The sequence below is a fragment of the Pholcus phalangioides genome, unplaced genomic scaffold, assembly GCF_987345545.1.
Source record: "Pholcus phalangioides strain wild (caught in Gottingen) unplaced genomic scaffold, Ppha-v1.0 ptg000003l_1, whole genome shotgun sequence".
NCBI classification, from domain to species: domain Eukaryota; kingdom Metazoa; phylum Arthropoda; class Arachnida; order Araneae; family Pholcidae; genus Pholcus; species Pholcus phalangioides.
In genome coordinates this window covers 28,596,152-28,615,741 of record NW_028301596.1, presented here as the reverse complement: position 1 = coordinate 28,615,741, position 19,590 = coordinate 28,596,152, and the positions used below count along the sequence as shown (strand labels likewise).

Below are 19,590 nucleotides of genomic sequence, written 5' to 3'. Positions count from 1 at the left end.
TCTAAGTTGGATACCCATAGCCATTACAGAATCTTGGGCAAACGATGAGAATTCATCTTTCTTATACATCTCAGAATACGATACTTTTTTGAGAAATAGATCTGATAGGAAAGGGGGTGGAGTGTTGATATATGTGAAATCATGATTGAAGGTTAGAGAGTGTAACATGCAGAGAAGTGATACTGAAACTATATGGGCTGAGCTTGAAAACAAAAGACGTCATAAACTTATTGTTGGGGTTTGTTACAATCCACCGAATAGGGATCCAAACTACATCGCCAAACTTCATGATGAAATTTCCAACATGTTTAAGGGTAAGAGGGTTCTCATATATATACTAGGGGATTTCAATTACGCAGGTATTGATTAGGAGAACCTTTCATCTAGAGATCAGTATGAAAGAGACTTTCTTAAGTTGGTGCTCGAAAATGTTTTGTAGCAGCAAGTATCAGAAACCACTAGGAGTACTGCTATTTTGGATTTAGTTCTTGCTAGTTCTGAAGATCTTCTTGAACATGTTTTGGTGGGGAACGAGTTTTCTTCCAGTGATCATCGTGTCCCCAGTTTTCACTAACTTTTCTTCGGGTAAGCTTGATAACAAAAGACTGGTTCCTTGTTTTCGGAGAACTGACTTTGATGTTTTGAGAGAGAGAGAGGTTAGCAGAAGTTTTCAAAGACCGGTTAGAATCCGCCAGGGTGGTAAGTCAATGGGAAGAATTTAGTATGAATTTGTCCTCTATTTCGAACGACATCAAACCCTTTGTTCGAAAAAAGCATGTTCGTACATCACACCCTCTATGGTTCATGGATAGTGTGCATAACCTTTATCTTGAAAAGAACATTCAGAAAGTACAAAAGTGGACAAGGTGACCTATGATTGTTTACTGATAAAAGAACAACATTGAAGAAAGCAATAAGGAATAATAAAAAGTTGAATCTAGGTTGGCAGATAACATTGGCTCTGACCCAAAATCATTTTTAGATACGTCAATAATGGATGTAAGGGAAGATTTGGCTCTCCCTCGATAGAAGGGTATAGGTTAGAGAGCAATGTACATGTGTATAGTAGGGGGGAACACAATTGTTTTTTTGAAATTTCCATCGTAATAGAATTTAAAATATGTCTTTATGTGAAGAAATGCCATTCCTAATTTTTTCCCCCAAAATTCAAACTTCTTGAGGTTCTTCATCGCCCCTAAAGTTTTACGCACGTATGGAATTCTGTGACATGACACCCCCGAGGAGGCTTTCCTATTCCCCTGAACACGTGATTCATTCAGTGACCTCGATGTTTTCCCTTGTTTTCAGTATTCATCTGCAATCTTACCTCTTACCTGAAAGAGTATATTTATAGCAGTCAATATGATGACCATAAGCTTTTATTGTTGTGCTCCATGGCATTACTTAAATAATGATTGCACTTGACTTTAGTTCTGTTGGTGAGATAAGATTTGAGAAAACTAAAAGCATTGCCCCTTATTCCATACGAATACAGCTTTAATAACAATATTTACAATACAGATTTACACTGTCAAATGCTTTTCTTATGTCAAGAAAAATGCCTATTGTATTTCTGGATTGATCAATATTCATGTAGATGTCTTCAGAAAAGTTTAAAAAAGCAGATTCTGTGTTTCTATTAGGGAGAAAACCATGCTGATTATTAGAAACACATTTATTGTTATTTAAAAAAGAATAAATCATGTCTTTAATTAGTGTTTCAATTAATTTTAAAATAGGCCTGTAGTTGCTAATGTTCTTTGGGTCACCGATTTTAAAAATAGAAATAACAATAGCTGATTGATTCAGGAAATTCTCCTCTTTCAATGCAATTATTGTAAGTAAATTAATTAGGTCTGCCAGTAGTTGAAACATACATTCAGGAAGACTTTTGAGAATTTTTGTAGTTAAAGTATTGTAACAAGAGCCATTGTCTTCGAGTGATTTTGTTATTTTCTGGATTTTATTACTGTCAGTGGGAGGTAGAAAAATGGTTTTATCACTGTGAGTAATGAATTGCTCAAAACTATCATGTTCATGATTTTGTTGTGAAATATTTATAAAGTGGTAATTAAAATTATTTGTTAGGAACTGTAAATTAGTCTCGGAAGGTATGATTGTTTTTTTTATCAGATTCAAGTATTGTGTTTATTAATTTCCAACGTTCGGATGGGGGTAGTGCAGTTTGAAAATTGAGTTGAATAATATATTTTTTTTCATTGCTTTAATTTGATTCTTGAGATAATTTGTAACGTTTTTGTAAGCATTTTGAATTAAAATGTCAAATGGGTATTTTTTAGATTTTAAAAAAAGTTTGTTTCATCTTAGTCAGATCAACTAATTCTAGGGTAATCCATGGTTTATGTTGCTTTTTAGTTGGGTTAATTTGAGGGTATACTGCGTGATTGTTAACTATGGTTTCAAGTTTAAAGATAATTTCATCAAAAACAAATCCTGGACCTTTACTTGCAAAAACAAAATTATAATGCTATAGATAATCTGAAATACGTCAAATCAGTTTTTTGAAATGTTTCTTGTTAGTATTATCAGTATTGGGATTAGTCGATTTTCAGATTACATGAAATTGGACAATGATCTGTTAGGTCTGTAGTTAAAATTGAAGAAATTTCCTTTATTTTAATTAAGTTACAAATGAAGATGTGATCGATGCAAGAGTTAGAGAGAGGCCTTGTAATTTTTAGTATTAAAGGGGTAAATCCATGACTGGATAACATATCCTGATAATCTGATTGAATACCAGTACCTGTGTTAAAAATGTCTATGTTTATATAGCCAATTAATAGCAATCTCTGCATTTGAAATTGTATTGCACTTATTTCAGACTGGCAGGTTGAATAAATGTGAACAAGACAGTGCCAATTTGCAACATGAAAACACATCAGCTTGTCAGTTTATTCTTTCCTTACTTAAATTTAAGTGATTCATAATGATATGCTTATTGGACAACATGTCTCTATGCCATTGTCAGGACCCTTTCTCCTTAATCAAAATTCCGATAAACCCATATGCCCCTAATTGTCGGGACATGAGCGGTCAGTCATGTATCAGTTACACATAGGTATTTATCTGGTATCCGATTTCGTATTTTGCCATTAGAAGCAGATTAAACAGAGTTCTCTAATTATGAAGGTTAATAATTGATCTTTGGTGAATTATTTAAAATAATTTTAAATTCACTTTAAAGTGAATTTAAATTGAAAAGTTGAAATGAAAAAAAATCAGCTTTAAATAAAGCTGATTTTTTTCATTTCTCTAAATCAGGGGTGGTCACCTACTGTCTGTTCAAGAATAATGGTCAGATGCAGTGTCGCGGGCCACACCAGGTACAAAATTCTGGTAAATAAGCCACATGCACAAGGGGAGAGAACTCTGGCATATAAGCCACATGCACAAGGGGAGAGAACTCTGACATATAAGCCACATGCACAAGGGGAGAGAACTCTGGCATATAAGCCACACACAGTTGATTGCTTGATATGGCATCACAAGCCATAAAAATTTTGATGGGATATATTATAAATAAACTAGCTATAATACCCAGAGCTGCAGAGGTTTTCTTCAATTACTGGGAGGATTGAAAAAGTGACTTGAGATGTGGCTGAGAATGCACAGTTTGACGACAGTAGCTGGGACCCAACACAGTCTTTACACAGTTTTTCACATAAACTGGATCTTCCATAGAGAATCAATTCACTTTCTGATAATCACACTTGAATTTCAGCTCTTGATTTTTGCATTGATTTCTCATGAAATCAAGATGCAAGCAGTCTAAGCAGGTGCGTAATCTCCTTCCACAGTTCCGCCAGACTGAATCCTGTGGAACTGCATGGCATAATATGCTGATATAATAGGAACTGGGAGAGGCACTTTTGCCATGAGCCAAATACGATGTACACTGCTGGCCACCCAAATTGCAACACCAAGAAAGACAAGAGATATCGCAACAATATTTATTTTGTAGATAACATGTTGACCAAGCATCAAATGATTAAATTTATAGACTTCTGTGAAGTGTAGTTCCTGCCAAAATCAGTAGCCAGAGTAGCCGCCATTGTTGGAGATCACCGCTGCCACATGCCTCGGCATTGATTCAAAGAGACTTTGGATGTGTTCTTGGGGTACAGCAGACCAAGCAGCTTCCACACGTTGCCAAAGTTGATCTGGTGTGGCAGCTGGGGATGTAATCTGGGTCAATCGTTGAGCAACCATGGACCACATGTTTTCTATCGGCGAAAGATCCGGAGAGCGAGCTGGCCAGGGAAGCAATTCAATCTGGCGATTGACGAAGAACCTTTGGACAATGCGTGCCACGTGTGGTCGCACATTATCCTGTTGAAATATGGCTGTGGGCAAGCCCTGAAGGTAAGGAAGGACAACTGGCTCCAACACCTCGGAGATGTAGCGCTGGCTTTTTAAAGTACCGGCAATGCGTACTAGAGGAGTGCGAGAGTGATATCCAATACCGCCCCATACCATAATACCCGGTGCAGGACCAGTGTGGCGGTGCATAACGCAGCTGTTCAGCATCCTCTCTCCACGGTGTCTCCAGACTCGAATCCGACCATCGTGGTGTTGCAGACAGAAGCGTGACTCGTCAGTAAAGACAATTTCATTCCATTGTGCCGTCCACATCCTTCTTTCATCGCACCATTGGCGGCGGAGACGTCTGTGGTTCTGCGTCAAGGGTAGACGAAGCAATGGACGTCTTGCAGACAGACCACTCTGCTATAAACGGCGTCGAATGGTACGCGCAGACACTAGATGATGCGGTACAGACTGAATGTGCTGTGCTATGGTTCGTGATGTGGCCGAGCGATCCGTCACTGCCATACGCACAATACTCCTGTCATCACGTGAAGTGGTGCACTGAGGTGGATGCGATCGAACACATCGGTCCGTCGTACCCTCCTGCATCCAACGATCACATATCCGCATTACAGTTGTTTGGTTTCGTCCAACACGACTACCGATTTCCCTGAAAGATAATCCACAATCTCGGTAGGCCACTATCCTTCCTCTGTCGAACTCGGATACTTGATCAAAAGATGATCGCTGTTTTCTACGAGGCATAATTGATTGTTTTTTTGAAAAAAACCACAAGAAAAACACAATTGCCGTACTTCAAATCGTCGAAATCTCCAAGCCTTAAATAGCGCTTTGAAGTGGCGCCACAGGCGCGCGTGAAGTGCGTCTGCGCTGAAATTCTAATCATTTGCATATCTCACCTCCGCTAATGCATGTTGTAAATTTCATATTATTTGCATGCTTCCTTCAGGGTGTTGCATTTACGGTGGCCAGCAGTGTATTTTAATGAATCTTTGGTGGTTTTAATGAAACGTTCAGCTTGCCCGTTTCCCGTAGCTCTGTGAGGTGCAACTAGTACAACACGAATGGAGTTGGATTCAAGGAATTTTCAATACTTGAGAAATCAAAACAGTGATCTCTCTGCTAACCGACATATAGAATCTGGATACCATGAGTGGCAAACACTTCATGCAGCACGTCAATAACACATGATGCGGTTCTGGCGACATTATCTTAATTTCACACCACTTTGAAAATGAGTCAATTATCATGAATTTCTTTTCTTGAAAAGGACCTAAAAAGTTGAAGTGCAATCTCGACCATAACACTGTTGTCACTTCCAGACAGGGCAGAGCTTAGGAATTTTGCACCCCAGTGCAAAAAAAAAGTTTTGCAGCCCTCCAAAAAAATTTTATGCAGTCACTCCCCAACTTAAACTGAAGGGCAAAAATTGTTCAGGAAAAACTTGTTTTATTACACTTATTTTTTCATCATTTCAGGAACGCTTTGATAGTTGAGATCTTAATCAAACACGATATATTGAAAGGAAATTGCATTTTAATCAATTCGACAAAATTTATAAATGGCTAATGATAATTAGCATGGTCCACCTGCTTACACTTACTTCATCATTGCTTGAATTATATGGAATAGACATACTTTTAAAGTGTTTCATCACCTTTATCAAAGATGTTACAATTCGATAACTTTGATCATTTTTCGAATCTTTCATTGTTTTTGCACAACTAATGTAAATAATAGTAATAAAAGGAATCAAGTACTGGGATTCACAAAAATAAAGTGCATTCCATTTAACTTTCCCACTTGGAAAGTTCTCGCTAAGTAGGACTTATTTTCATAATTCTAACTTTTACTAACACTTGAAATTTCCTGTTTAAAGTGTTTTCCCGCCTACGTTTTTTATGACGAGTTTTTGAAAACGCTTCAAGTGGGATTAGTTATATATGAGCATTCCAATCTTATTACTTGTTTAAAACCAAGATTTTCTAGCCACAAATAATATCCAAGATTGTAATATCAACATTTGAATATTCGAAATTCAAAAAGATGCCCTTGTATAGGTTGTTGAATATTAGCAACGCTAGCTGCAATCAGTCTAAACCTCAGATATAATTCATTTAATAGTTGGCAAACACATTTTCTTATCAGAGAATGAACTATCAGGGCTGCAAGCAACATCATAGCCTACATCATAAATTTTCAGACCTTTGTGCTCCTAAATGTTTTTATGCAGGAACACTCGAATGTCGAAACAAAATACCTCTAATGTTGGTACTGTACTAAATGAGTAATTAGATTGAGAAAAAATCATTTTTCGAAAAAAAAAAGTCTTACCTTTTTTTTCTAAAGTTCAGTTGTAAAAATTGTTAAAATTTAAAAGTCATACATTCTAGGACGCCAGAACATATATGCTCGTATTGCTAAAGCAATACCAATCACCATTTGAACATAGCTCAAATATTGCACTGAAGGCGATTTTTTAATTAATTAAAATTTTTGAAGACGTATCTTTGGGACCCTTTCCATGTAAGGAGTTGCAAACAAAAAGAGCTACAGCTATGCAAGTCATTTCAGGTCCAAGGGATTTTCCCATACACCCTGTATATTCATTAAGCATGAGAATAAAATGAGCATCATAGAATCTCAATACCACAGCGGCAGTCACAGCAATAGACTTGAGACAGTACGTTTCATCGCTGATTTCAGACGAATCTCAACCCTTTGAGTGGCATTGACAAGATATCTCTCCTCCTTATTTTAGCATTGGTAAGCCCAAATATTTTGTGAAGTTAATCCCTCTCTCAGTGGAACACTTTTCCCTATACCAATGGTTCACAAACTGTTGTCAACCACGGCTCCCTTGCCTAATTCATGATTCGTCAGCGGCTCTTCAGGATAGATTAATAGCAATTTTCCCATATAAAAGAACAAAGCATAAATAGGTGCACAAATCAATATCGCTAGCTTGCTGCGACACCCTACATAAAGGTTGGCGATACTTCTAGAAACAGTCACGCATACTTTGAAAAAGCTGCTCTATATCCATTGCTTTTTTATTACTTTATACTCATTTACTGCTGAAAATCATAAGGAAGCTTATTGCTATTATGCCGTGTAAAAGGGTTAAAAAACATCAATGAATAGTCTCATCGATGTAGTTAAAAAGTACAAAAGAAAAAAAAAAGCGCTGAGAAAATAAAACTTGTAAAATAGAATAAAAAATAATAAATGCAACAATGACAGCTTTGTTACCTGAAGTTTATACCGCAAAAAAAAAAAAAAAAAAAAAATCTGACTACAGAATCGTTTATTCCAGTGCTATTAAAAAAATTAAAACTCAAAGCTCACCATAAATAGAAATAAACCAAACACAGAAACATGTATTAAAAAAAAAAAAAAAAAAAAAAAAAACATCCTAGTAAAATGAAAAATGAGATGCTGTATATTGAGATTCAAAGAGGAAAGAAAAATGGTTCGACGTTTGTTTTTCAATTTTTCATGACTTCTGGCAGTGTGAGGGAGAATTGGTGAAAAAAAATCATAAATGACTTCAAATAAAAAGAAAAGATACACAATGTTTTAATTATCACCAGGAAGTTGTCAAAAACACCAGGAAACCTCTCCACTACTACTTAAAGAACGCATGCGAATAATCATTTCAGCATTCTATATTTACAGAAGACAAATCTCAACGATGATTCTTGTGCATGAAAGAAAAGATGATTCGATAAACGAGATCAAACACTGATCGCATGCACCATGAAAATTGAGACAAAAATGTCTCATTTCCTGTGAAAATGATGTGAATTCATTCTGCGAATGATTTTCTGCGCATACATGCACACAAATTATACATCATGTTGTACAATGGAAAAGTGAAGAAAATGTTTTTAAGTAATTAAAAAAAAGTATTTTAAATCACTATATTTATTTTAATTTGCATGTTTTTTTAATTACTTTTCTGCACTGCCAACGGTAAAAGCCACCATCCACCCCCCATATGCATAAACTTGCATGCGGCCCACGTGCCCAAGCCCCTCCACTAATTTTGAAAAACAGGCTCAGCGCCGCCCCCCCCCAAAAAAAAAGAAATCGTGTGGATACGTTTCCCATATTTGGCTCAGAAAAACAATTTTTATGATTAAAAAAACTGTCCCAAAAAAGTTTGGTAAAAAAATCTGCTCGAAATTTTATTTTAATACTTTTTTAAAATCGCAATCGGCTTGTCCTTGGTTTTCTTTTTTTGTAACAATTTGTAGTATTTTTCTCACGGTCAACAACGACACTCGATCTCCAATTATCATTCTCCCTCGTTGCCAATCATAGCTGCCCGAAGGCATGCATCTCTGGATGGCATCTGGAGACGATATGGGATAGAGGTGCTTTGGTCCTTTCTTGTTCCCGCTGTCGGAAAACTCAGAAGCATCTCTTCTTCTTTTGTTTGAACGTGACCCTTGGGGAAGGAGGCTTCCAGACAATGCAGGAGGAAAAGAGAGGTTAAAAAATAGGCCAATATATAATGATTGAAACCAAAACAAGTACACTCCCAGAGCAATATTTTACTTATCGAGTGCGGGAGCTTGGGCCAAAACATTTTTGACAAAATACTAAATGACTAATAACACTGAGACTAATAAACAATAGCTAAATGAAATGCAGTGAAACCTCGATATAACGATCGTGTACCAAGAAAAAATATTGTTGTAGAGGGATTATCATTATACCGAGAGGCAACATTATCATCACATGCCCTGAAATTTCTGTTGCTGTTGGCATCTTTTCTGAATCGGCACAAAAAAATGTGCTTTTGAGTATTTATTCACCGCAAAAATAATGTAATTGATTAATTGACAAATAAAATTCATTTGGATGTATTGCCATCGTAAAGAGCTTAATCGCAACACACAGTGGCATGGTCCTCACATCCTGTAGTAGGGCACCTAGGCTGGAATCTTTGGTATGCCCCAGCCAGACTTTTCACGCGCCTATACATAGTAAATTTACAGCGTGAAAAATGAAAAATGACAAGAATCAATCCGGACCCCTGGAGCCCTGTCAGCCCCACCAATGTTAGAGGTGCCCACATGAAGAAAGCATTGGGGGCTAAAAGTTGCTGGTCATCCCGTATATTCGAGACCCAAACGCGTACACACGAGAGAGGGTGCATTGCATTGTTTTTTCAGCAATTATTGGGGGCGGGGCTCAGCCCCTTCGCAATATTTATTGGAGGGGGGGGGGGGTCTCAAATGGCTTTGTCAGTCCCAGGGAATTAATTTGAAAGAAATTAAGTTTTATTTGAATATCAGTATATTTCATCAGTCATTGCAGAAAAATAACGTGCGGTGTGTAAAACGCTGTGATGTTTTAACAAAAACTTTTGGCCATGGGCAGCAATTTTGAGAGGACGGCAAAGTTTAAGGGAAACAAAAACTATCTTTTAAAGTTATCGACTTTAGAGCTAATCACTGTGGAGGTGATGTAAAACTACATTTGTTTCACCCCCCCACAGCAATTATCTACAGCTCGACAGCAATCATCTGTCACACTCTTAGTCACGACCCTGTCTGTGGCACCCAGAAAGTGTTGCAACAAACAGATTGGGAACCACAGCCCTATAAAAATACAGTACAGCATAGTGTACATTCAATATAATTTATCTGCAAAGTATCTCTCAGCAATGGGCCCCCACGTTATCAAACAAGGCTTCTGGATTGAGATGTTTTGTGGGTACCAAGACAGGATTTTCCAATCTTTCCCCCCCCCCCATCTGTTGTGAATTTATATGGTAAAAATCTGAAAAAATTCTTCCCAAGACTCCAGCCAGGAGCACTGTGGGACCTTCTTTCATGGGAGAGCCATGTGGCTCACCCTATGGAGAAATCATTGTTATACAGTAAGAGCTCGGTATAACCCCGACCACTCTTACCGTCAACACCCCTATAATGTCAGTTTCTTAAAATCCTGTTAGCTTAACTGGCAAAACATTTACTCGTTATTAAATCACCCTGTTAATGAAGTCATATTTATTCGGTACTCGGGTGTGACGTTATACCAAGGTCTGACTGATGTTGAAATGGCGTAGAACTCGGAAAAGCGGTTTGTTGCAAGGAGCAGATCAACCCGAGATTCAGAAATAAAAATTTGCTGTAAGCATATATTTGTAATTGTTTCCGCAAATATTGAACACTCATGGCCCTCACATCCTAGAGCAGGGCTAGGATCTTTTGCAGGCCTATTATAGTGAATTTATACCATGAAAAAACAAAAAATGATGCAAATTGACCCCCCCCCCCTCCCCCGGAGACCTGTCAGCCTCACTCTTGTGGGGTGCGTCTGGCGCTTGCTAGGGTCTACGTCGTTTATCCCCGGGGTTCACAAAACCTGATTGTGCTTAAAATGAACACCTCCTTGACCGAATGTCATTGTTATCTTCCCGCCATTTCATGTATTCAACACTCATTCTCTTTCATGTATTCAACCTCCTGTGATTTGCTTCCTGTTGTTGAAATTCTCAGTGGTCTTCTCCGCGATGCCCGAGGGCACCATGGCCCTCGAAATGATTACAACGGACATTGTTAGCACAACTTACCGGGGTTTTTTTTCTCAAAACCAAACGTTTCTATACGAAAAAAGAAAAATTGTTTTTTGCAGACTGTACATACTGAACACATGCATTCAATTAACAATAATTGAATCGTCCGCCTTTTCTTTACTCAATGAAAACGGAGCCGCTGATAAAAACATACAATGAGTGAATGCTAGTGGTTCAAGTGTCCCTTGCTATTTTTTTTGCGTAGATATACAATATTTCTCACATGAGAAAAAAAACTTGTTTCTACTGCTGCACAGCCATATTTTTTTTTTCAAGAACTTGTGTGTGTGTGGCAAATTTTTCTCATCTCTGTTGGATGATCAGTTGCATATAGGGAATGCAACCGTTTCCTACTTGCCGATCAGTATTGGAATGATGAAACATCATTATTTTGAGCAAAAAAAATAGAATTACATAGTATTTGTTGCCTTAAAGAATTTCGTAGTGACACATTGATGAAGTAGATTCTACTTCACTTCAAGGGGGTAAGTCCACTTTTATCTAAATGAGTTCTTAGAATTTAATTTGTATGAATAACTATGGAAAAACAAACTTCTGCCATTTTTATATAGGGGTTATTCAAGTATTACATGAGCATCGGGGGGGGGGGGGGGGGCTTGAAGGGTGCTTACGTCGTCAACCACCCTTTTTGAAGATATGAAATATTCTAAGCTGCTGATGAAATTTTGCTGACAAGGAAGGGGGGGGGGGGGGGAGTCAAAAATGGCTAAAAATCTGCTTACGCAATACTTGAATGGTCCCATAAACAATTTTTTTTTTTTAAATTCAGCAGTGGCTCCCACAAGGGTGCAGCTGCCAGGGCTACTGGGGCCCGGGACAATTATCATTATCTTTTGTTTTTTCATGCTATTAAATTAAATTCACTACAAAAGGACCCGTGAAAAATGTAGCTTGAGAAATTGAAAAAGATCCCAGTCTCAGTCTAAGTGCAGTGCCAGAAACAATTCTTTACCCTAGTCGTGGAGAGGGCTTCCTGCTTTGAGCGGGGTCCCCTCACGTCAATGTCAAGCCCTGACCGATGTGCTTTATTTTCGTTTAGGGTTCCTCCCCACCACTCCTCAGTTGAAGCTGTGGCACCCAGCAGGTTCGAATTTGAGGGGGGGGGGGCAATCGCTCGACCCAAGATCCGGATAACATTGAGAAAATTTGTGTCATGTGAAATACCGGACGATCCTATGTACCTACACAGTCTCCCCTCCCACCACATCGGATGGATGCGAGGATCATCGGTCTGCGAGTAAAATTCCATACACCCTGTTACCTATGCACCGTATATATAAATTGAGGAAAGGAGCATTGCCTGTTAGTTTAAGCTGTTCTTCCCTACTTTTCTTCATTTTTAAATTCAAATATCTCCGCGAATATTGAGCGAGATATTTCGCGATCTCTGTTTGAAATACAAAATACAAAACGCACACAACCGTATACATATAAATTGAGCAGATCTTTTGCAAAAAAAAATTGAGAAACCCACAAAAAATGATAGAGTGGTGCAACTCTTAAACTGATTCAGTTCAATTCATTCCAGCTTTAGATTAAAAAAAAAAAAAAAAAAAAAGAGTTTTTTTTATTTAAAGGCTCATTTTTACGATGAGAATTTTTTTTAAGCATAATGTCCCAATCAGCATGAATTCGTAATGCGCAGAGCTAACATCAGTTGAATTTCTCTATGCCAGAGCTACACGAGAATGGCCAGAATGGTAGATAATGGGTTGAACCGGAAAGGCTTAGGCGTTAGTAATGAAGTAACAAAACAATCGGGTTTTCATGTTGTGGGCGAGTCGTTCGTAAAGCCAAACGTTTGTTCCACTACTGCGGCGAAAGCCATCTATAAAAGTGACGGCAGGCAAAGAGATGATGCGACATATTCAGAAGACCGTGAATATTACTGGTAGTGTTGGTTTACATGGCATTCTTGATTGATTGATGGGGGGGGGGGGGGTGTCAAAGCCATACTAAACAGATCCATCAGAATTGGGAGTTCTGTGGATGCTTGATCACCCGGAGTAGTTTGTGACATAGGTCCGAGCAAACCCCCACCCCGAACTAATTCAGAAATCAAAATTTCCTCTATAAGAACAAGACAAGAATCCACACATTCAAAACGCTTCCGACGTCCCTGGTGTTAAGGATACAACCTTGGTTGGGATTCAGAGGCTGCTAATTTGCATCAATTCACTATAGACGGACCCCGAACACCAGACATGACACCCGCATCTATCACTATAGTAAAAAGTCTGGTCTGCGGCCAGTCTAAGATCCCAGCCTAGGGGGGGCCTTGCTTTAGGGTGGGGGTTCCACGAATAAATCATTCAGGCAGAGAACCCCAATTTTCTTTGGAACCACAGAAATATATGAACGAAAAATGGCGAAAAAAATGTGGAACTTGAATTTGAAGAAAAAGGCCAAAAACGGGACATTTTTGTTGAAACCGGGACGCATGGTCACGCCATATATAGAAACAGAAAGTTGGGTGGATGCAGTGAGCAATACCAATCATTTTCGACTTCCTGCATCCCTGCATACATTGTATATCCGTCTTCTGGAATATATGAGAGAATGATTCTCAGATGGTGGTGTTTGGAAATTTCGAAGAAGTTTTCAAGCCTTCCCAGCAGGGTCGTAACTAGGCTGGAGCAATCGTAGAACTGCCCCGAGTCGAATAGGGGGGGACTCCAAAACATTTACACTTTTTTCCTTAATGGAATTAATTAATTTCAAGAAGGGCTCCAAAAAAAAGTGCGCGGAAAGGTACACTACGACCTTCCTCCATAGGGAAACAATAGTTCTCAGGAAGGTATGCAATTAAATATCAGAAGGACAGTCAAAGTTGCCTCACTCCGGGGCAGTCATCATATAGAGATGTCCATGCCACAGTTTCGATGGGTAATAGAAGCACCAACGGATGAAACAACAAATTGCACGCACTATTGGTACCTTCAGACCAGATAGTAACTCTAATAACGAGATGGGAGGTTGCCATGGGGAAAAAATTACTAGATTTCTTTTGTGGTGTCCTTTTTGGTTTGATGCCCTAAGCATGTTTTTTTCTTTTTGGTTGATGTAGCCCTGTTATATCTTTAATGGCAGAAAGGTAGGTCAGACTTTTTTCAGCGGTAAATACACACTTTTCCTGTTTGGAATAAGCTAATGCCATACCCAATAACACTAAAACTGATATTATAAGGGCTTCTAACTGAAAACCTCCTTTCACAATCAATAATATTGATTATTTGACTGTGAATTTGATTGAAATATTGATTATTTAATTTTATTATTGACTATTTCCCATAGTTTAGTGGGGGAAAAATTAAATTTTAATCAAAAATTTCCAAAACATCTGCTGAGAAAGAAAAGGGTTTCGTTTGGAAGAATTGCGGCCCCTAAAATTTTGTGGCCAGGTGCAACCGCATCTTTTACACCCCCCTAAGTCTAGCCCTGCTTCCAAAGGATGGATCCACCTGCTCAAGGTGGATTATGCCTGGTCTGTTGGCACTTCCAGTTTGTGGATACATGCTCGTGCATATCAGAGTCCATTTCTGGCCACCATACATAGCTTTGAGCCAGTGCTGCATCTTTTCCCTGATTTTTCAAACATGATGAACTTTAATCTTCTGCTGAGATTTTTTTGCTTGAGGTTTTAATCCTTGAGCTGATGTTGTCAATAGCTTGCATCTTGGCAGTATCTTTTTTTATGTGCCTCACACACTTTTTTGTTTAGTTGACAGCAATTACTTAGTTGTCAAGAAGACTTGTTCATCTTTCATCTAAAGTACTTTGTTTTTGTTCAAAACCAAAAATCTTTGGTTCACTGGCACGAACATACATTTTAAAACATAAAAAACTGGACATCTTCGTCAAACTGGGACATATGGTCAGCAAATAAAATTTGGTTGGATGCCTTTGGCCATACCAAACATTTCCACTTCCAGCGCCCTTGTCCCCCCCCCCCCCAACATTTTCAATAACTTTATACCTAAGTTGCTACTATGGAGTTTGTGTTTCTTTATCTTCCTGTTGGAAAGCAGATTTTGCTGATTTTTCATCTCTTTATATAAAAAATTCTCCAATTGTGTTTCGTGTGAGTGAAAAATCCTTATAGAAAATACTCTTTCAGTTCTTGCAATCCGAGACTGATCATATTTTCTCAGGAAAAATAAGGGAATTGTATAGGATTGCAAGTACAGGAAATTGGCAACTGATGCCAAAAGTGAGAAAAGTTGCTAAATTTACCAAGAACATCACCAATGATGGGAAAGGGGGGGGGGGAGAGGGTGACTGCAAATCACATAGTGGATTAAAATAAACTATTCAATTAAAAACATTTTTCTAAAACAAATATGCAAGATACAAAAGGGTCAATATTTCTTTCTATTTCTATTGAAAATACAAAAGAAAATGGGACATTTTTATAAAAGAAATAATTGGGATCGTGAAAACTGCATGAACATCCCAATAAAACTGGTCACTCCATGAAATCCTAAAAAAAACCCAGCTGTACCCTTTATTTGTATGGTATGTTTTCTTCGGTGCAAAATGCTTCATCAGATGATAAACTACTGATTTTTAAACTCTGGGAATGAGTCATGACAGGGCCGTCTTAAGAGCATCATGAGCAGTAATTTTTCTGAGGCCCTAAAAAGTAAATTATGGAAAGTTTCAATCAAATCTCATTTTTGTGAAGCCCCTCTTTTCTTGAGGTCCAGGTGGGCCCATGCGTTAAGACAGCACTGAGTCACAACCCCCTAGGGTGGTTTGCGTCAATAAAATGGAAGGGTCTTAATGAAATGGGGAATGCGAATGAATTCACACAATAGAAACATTTGATAAGAAATCAATTTTAATCTTTTGCAACTTTTCGTGGGATACATGATGATGATGTCGATACATAAACTGAAGAGCCAAAAAATCTGGTACAGGCATGCGTATGCAAATAAAGAGATAGGGAACCAATCAGAGTACGGCGCTGCGGTCGGCAATGCCTATAATAACACAACAAGTATCTGCCACAGTTGTTAGATCGGTTACTGCTGCTACAATGGCAGGTTATTGAGATTTAAGTGAGTTTGTACGTGGTGTTATGGTCGGCGCATGAGAGATGGGACATAGCATCTCTGAGGTAGCGATGAAATTTGGATTTTCACGAGTGTACTGTGAATATCAGGAATCTGGTAAAAAATTAAATCTATGACATCAAAGATCATGCAAGAACGGGACCCGCGACGACTGACGAGAATCATTAAACGTGACAGACGTGCAACCCTTACGCAAATTGCTGCAGATTTCAATGCTGGGCCATCAACAAGTGTCAGCGTGCGAACCATTCAACGAAACATCATCGATATGGGCTTTCGGAGCCGAAGGCCCACTCGTGTACCCTTGACGACTGCACGACACAAAGCTTTATGCCTCGCCTGGGCCCGACAACACCGACATTGGACTGTTGAGGACTGGAAACACGTTGCCTGGTCTGACGAGTCTCGGTTCCAATTGCTTCGAGCTGATGGACGTGTACGGGTATGGAGACAACCTCATGAATCCATGGATCCTACATGTCAACAGGGGACTGTTCAAGCTGGTGGAGGCTCTGTGATGGTATGGGGCGTGTGCAGTTGCCGTGATATGGGACCCATGATACATCTAGATACGACTCTGACAGGTACGTAAGCATCCTGTCTGATCACCTGCACCCATTCATGTCCATTGTGCATTCCGACGGACTTGGACAATTTCAGCAGGACAATGCGACACCCCACACGTCCAGCATTGCTACAAAGTGGCTCCAGGAACACTCTTCTGACTTTAGACACTTCTGCTGGCCACCTAAATCCCCAGACATGAACATTATTGAACATATCTGGGTTGCCTTGCAACGTGCTGTTCAGAGGAGATCTCCACCCCCCTCTTACTCCTACGGATTTATGGACAGCCCTGCAGGATTCATGGTGTCAATTACCTCCAGCACTACTTCAGACATTAGTCTAGTCCATGCCACGTCGTGTTGCGGCACTTCACGTGCTCGCGGGGGCCCTACACGATATTAGGCAGGTTACCAGTTTTTTTGGCTCTTCAGTGTATATACAGAATGTATTTTGATCAATCGTACAAATCTTTGATGGTGGAGTGGGGGGGGGGGCTGTTGCAAACCCCCTTCATATGTTACCATGTATCTCCGTCTATGGTAAGCAACAGGGCATCTACCAAAAGCGAAATTTTGTGACTTTTCTGTGACCTTTTTTAATTCAACAAAATGAACCATGCTGACTGTTTTCTTATATCAGTGGTTTCAAACTGTGCATAGTGAACACCTAGAGGGGTTTGGGTTAATAAAATGGGAGTCTTAATGAAAAAGGAAATGCCAGTGAATTTACAAAATAAAAAACATTGGATTAGAAATCAATTATTTTAATCCTTCAAATCTTTCCGTAGAGAATGATGAACATGTCAATGCATATACACACATGCCAACATTGACATGAAGCCTCTCAGTGCTGAATGTAGAGCTCACAACGATGGGGTGGGGGTAACAACCCCCCCCCCCAAACTCAATGTTTCACATTTTTAAAAACTTTTAAATTTAAATATTTGAATACAACACCCCATAGGAAGTGGACCCTAAAGGCTCATGCCACATACTCCCCCCCCCCCCCGCAAAAGCGGATATGGTAGTTTCTCAAACAGGGGGGGGGGGGATAAATGTGCACTTTCTGCTCTTCTGGCTATAGCAATGATTTTTTTTTTGTTTAATCATGGGCAGGGAGCAATAGTCTTTATCACCCCCTCCCAGTATCCCCACCCTTGAATTCAGCCAACTTTGTAAGGTTGCCTAAGCCTTCAGTAGATCATGAATATTCAATGTAATTCATCCTTGCATACGGCATTGCGAGTTGTATATACGGACGTCTAGCAACAATAGACTCTTCTTCCCATCAATGTTTTTGCCATATCTGAGTTCCTTTGGCACCTACACTGTACTACCAATACACCTATGCTGTACTGCATCTACACCTACCAATATTTTTCAGAACAAGCTCTACGGGAGCACCCGCACAAGATGAAAACGCATCCTGCGAATGCAAAACTATTGAACACACTATCGATTGATATTAAGCCATGTGCAAAACAACTGAAGTGATGGGAGGCATACCAATAGTGGACTCAAAACAGAGCAAAGGAGCCGAACAACGTTGAACAGAGTGAGGTGTAAGAAGTCAAGCAGTTTTTCCCCCATCAGTTCAACAATCAGCACCCACTGCCGAAGTTAGCAGTTAATCGACGCAGATCGCCAGACAGGGATGTGAATCAGAAGAAAACGCAGTCTAAATAGGATGTGCATGAATGAGCCTATTTCTTTACTGATTGCATTACCGTTCACAGACAAAACAGATCGGCGCAGATAAAATAAAATAAAAGAAACATTTCTTATATACGAGAGCCGAAACCATAGTGTAAAAATACAAACACGGTGCAGCCCAAAGCGTATTAGAGACAAGCATTTTCTCTCCTATGAAGGAACTGGTCCTCTCCTTGGAGATGAAAGGTCAATCCTTTCAAGGGTATGCGACACTGTCGGCAGAGGATGAAACTTCCAAAACTGCAGTTGGGGGCATGGTGATTTGAACTTGGTCATTCCGGCTCCTTTTCCTTGTATTAGCGAGAGAGAGATTCGTGGTAGTTTTTTTCGCTTGTCCAATTTCATTGTTTAGTTTAATTATTTTAATAAAAGATCCTTTTCAGGGCCATTATTTTTTCTTCCACTTCTCCGAACGTGTTTTTCCCTCTCTTTAGAAGTTTATCTTTTTTTTTACTTTTTCGAATTACATTCATTTTCGTGACGGAAAAAACTTCTAACCGTTGTAGTTACTAAGGATGTGAAAGGCATTCCAATACTGAAGGAGCTCATATGTTCAGATTTCCCAAAGACAACAGGTTAGTTATGTGAATTTCTTATCTTTCTTTACTTTTTCTGACAATTGCCAAATGAGTATTAGTTTTTGAAAAATTTGGGGGCTGGGACAGGGCACCAGCCCAGAACAATTACCATAATTTTTTTTTGGTTTATCAGGCTGTAATTGATTATGGAAGGGGCCATAGCCCCCCACGTCTTGGAGCAGGGCTTCTAGGTGGGGATCACTGGTAGGCCTGAAGCAACTTTTCATGGGCCCCTTCTCTAATGAATTTACATTACAAAGAAAATCATAATTTTTCCAGATCCCAAGACTGGAGCTCTGTTCCCCCCCCCCTCCTCAGCAGGCCCCAGGATGTGGGTGTCATGGGGGGTTAGCACAAACCCAATATACATGTATGGAGATATAGGTATAAGAAGCTCAGAGCCAAAAATTAATTACTTCAGACTCTCATATCAAGGCGTGACAAAATGTAATGGCGCCAAGAAACTTTTTTTCCTGGGAAAACCGGTCCAAAATTGTGTACTCAATCATTTTTTTAGGGCTTAAACAAAGCTGGGCAAGTCACAAAAAAATGTGTTGGTGTTGTTAGGAACCATTGAGTCGATTTCGACTCTTGGTGACTGTATAGATCATGGCTCTCCAAGCTGGTCTGTCATTCACAGCATGTCTCAGTTGTGCTAGCTTCATTCCAGTGCCTTGCAACACCTCTTCTATCCATCT

General features: G+C 39.2%; 1 protein-coding gene across 4 annotated transcripts in view; it reads right to left on the bottom strand.

Moving 5' to 3' along the window:
- The window catches only part of LOC149088357 (sorting nexin-13-like), a 360,452-nt gene that overhangs the window by 89,762 nt on the left and 251,100 nt on the right, over positions 1-19,590 (bottom strand). The window lies entirely within an intron of this gene.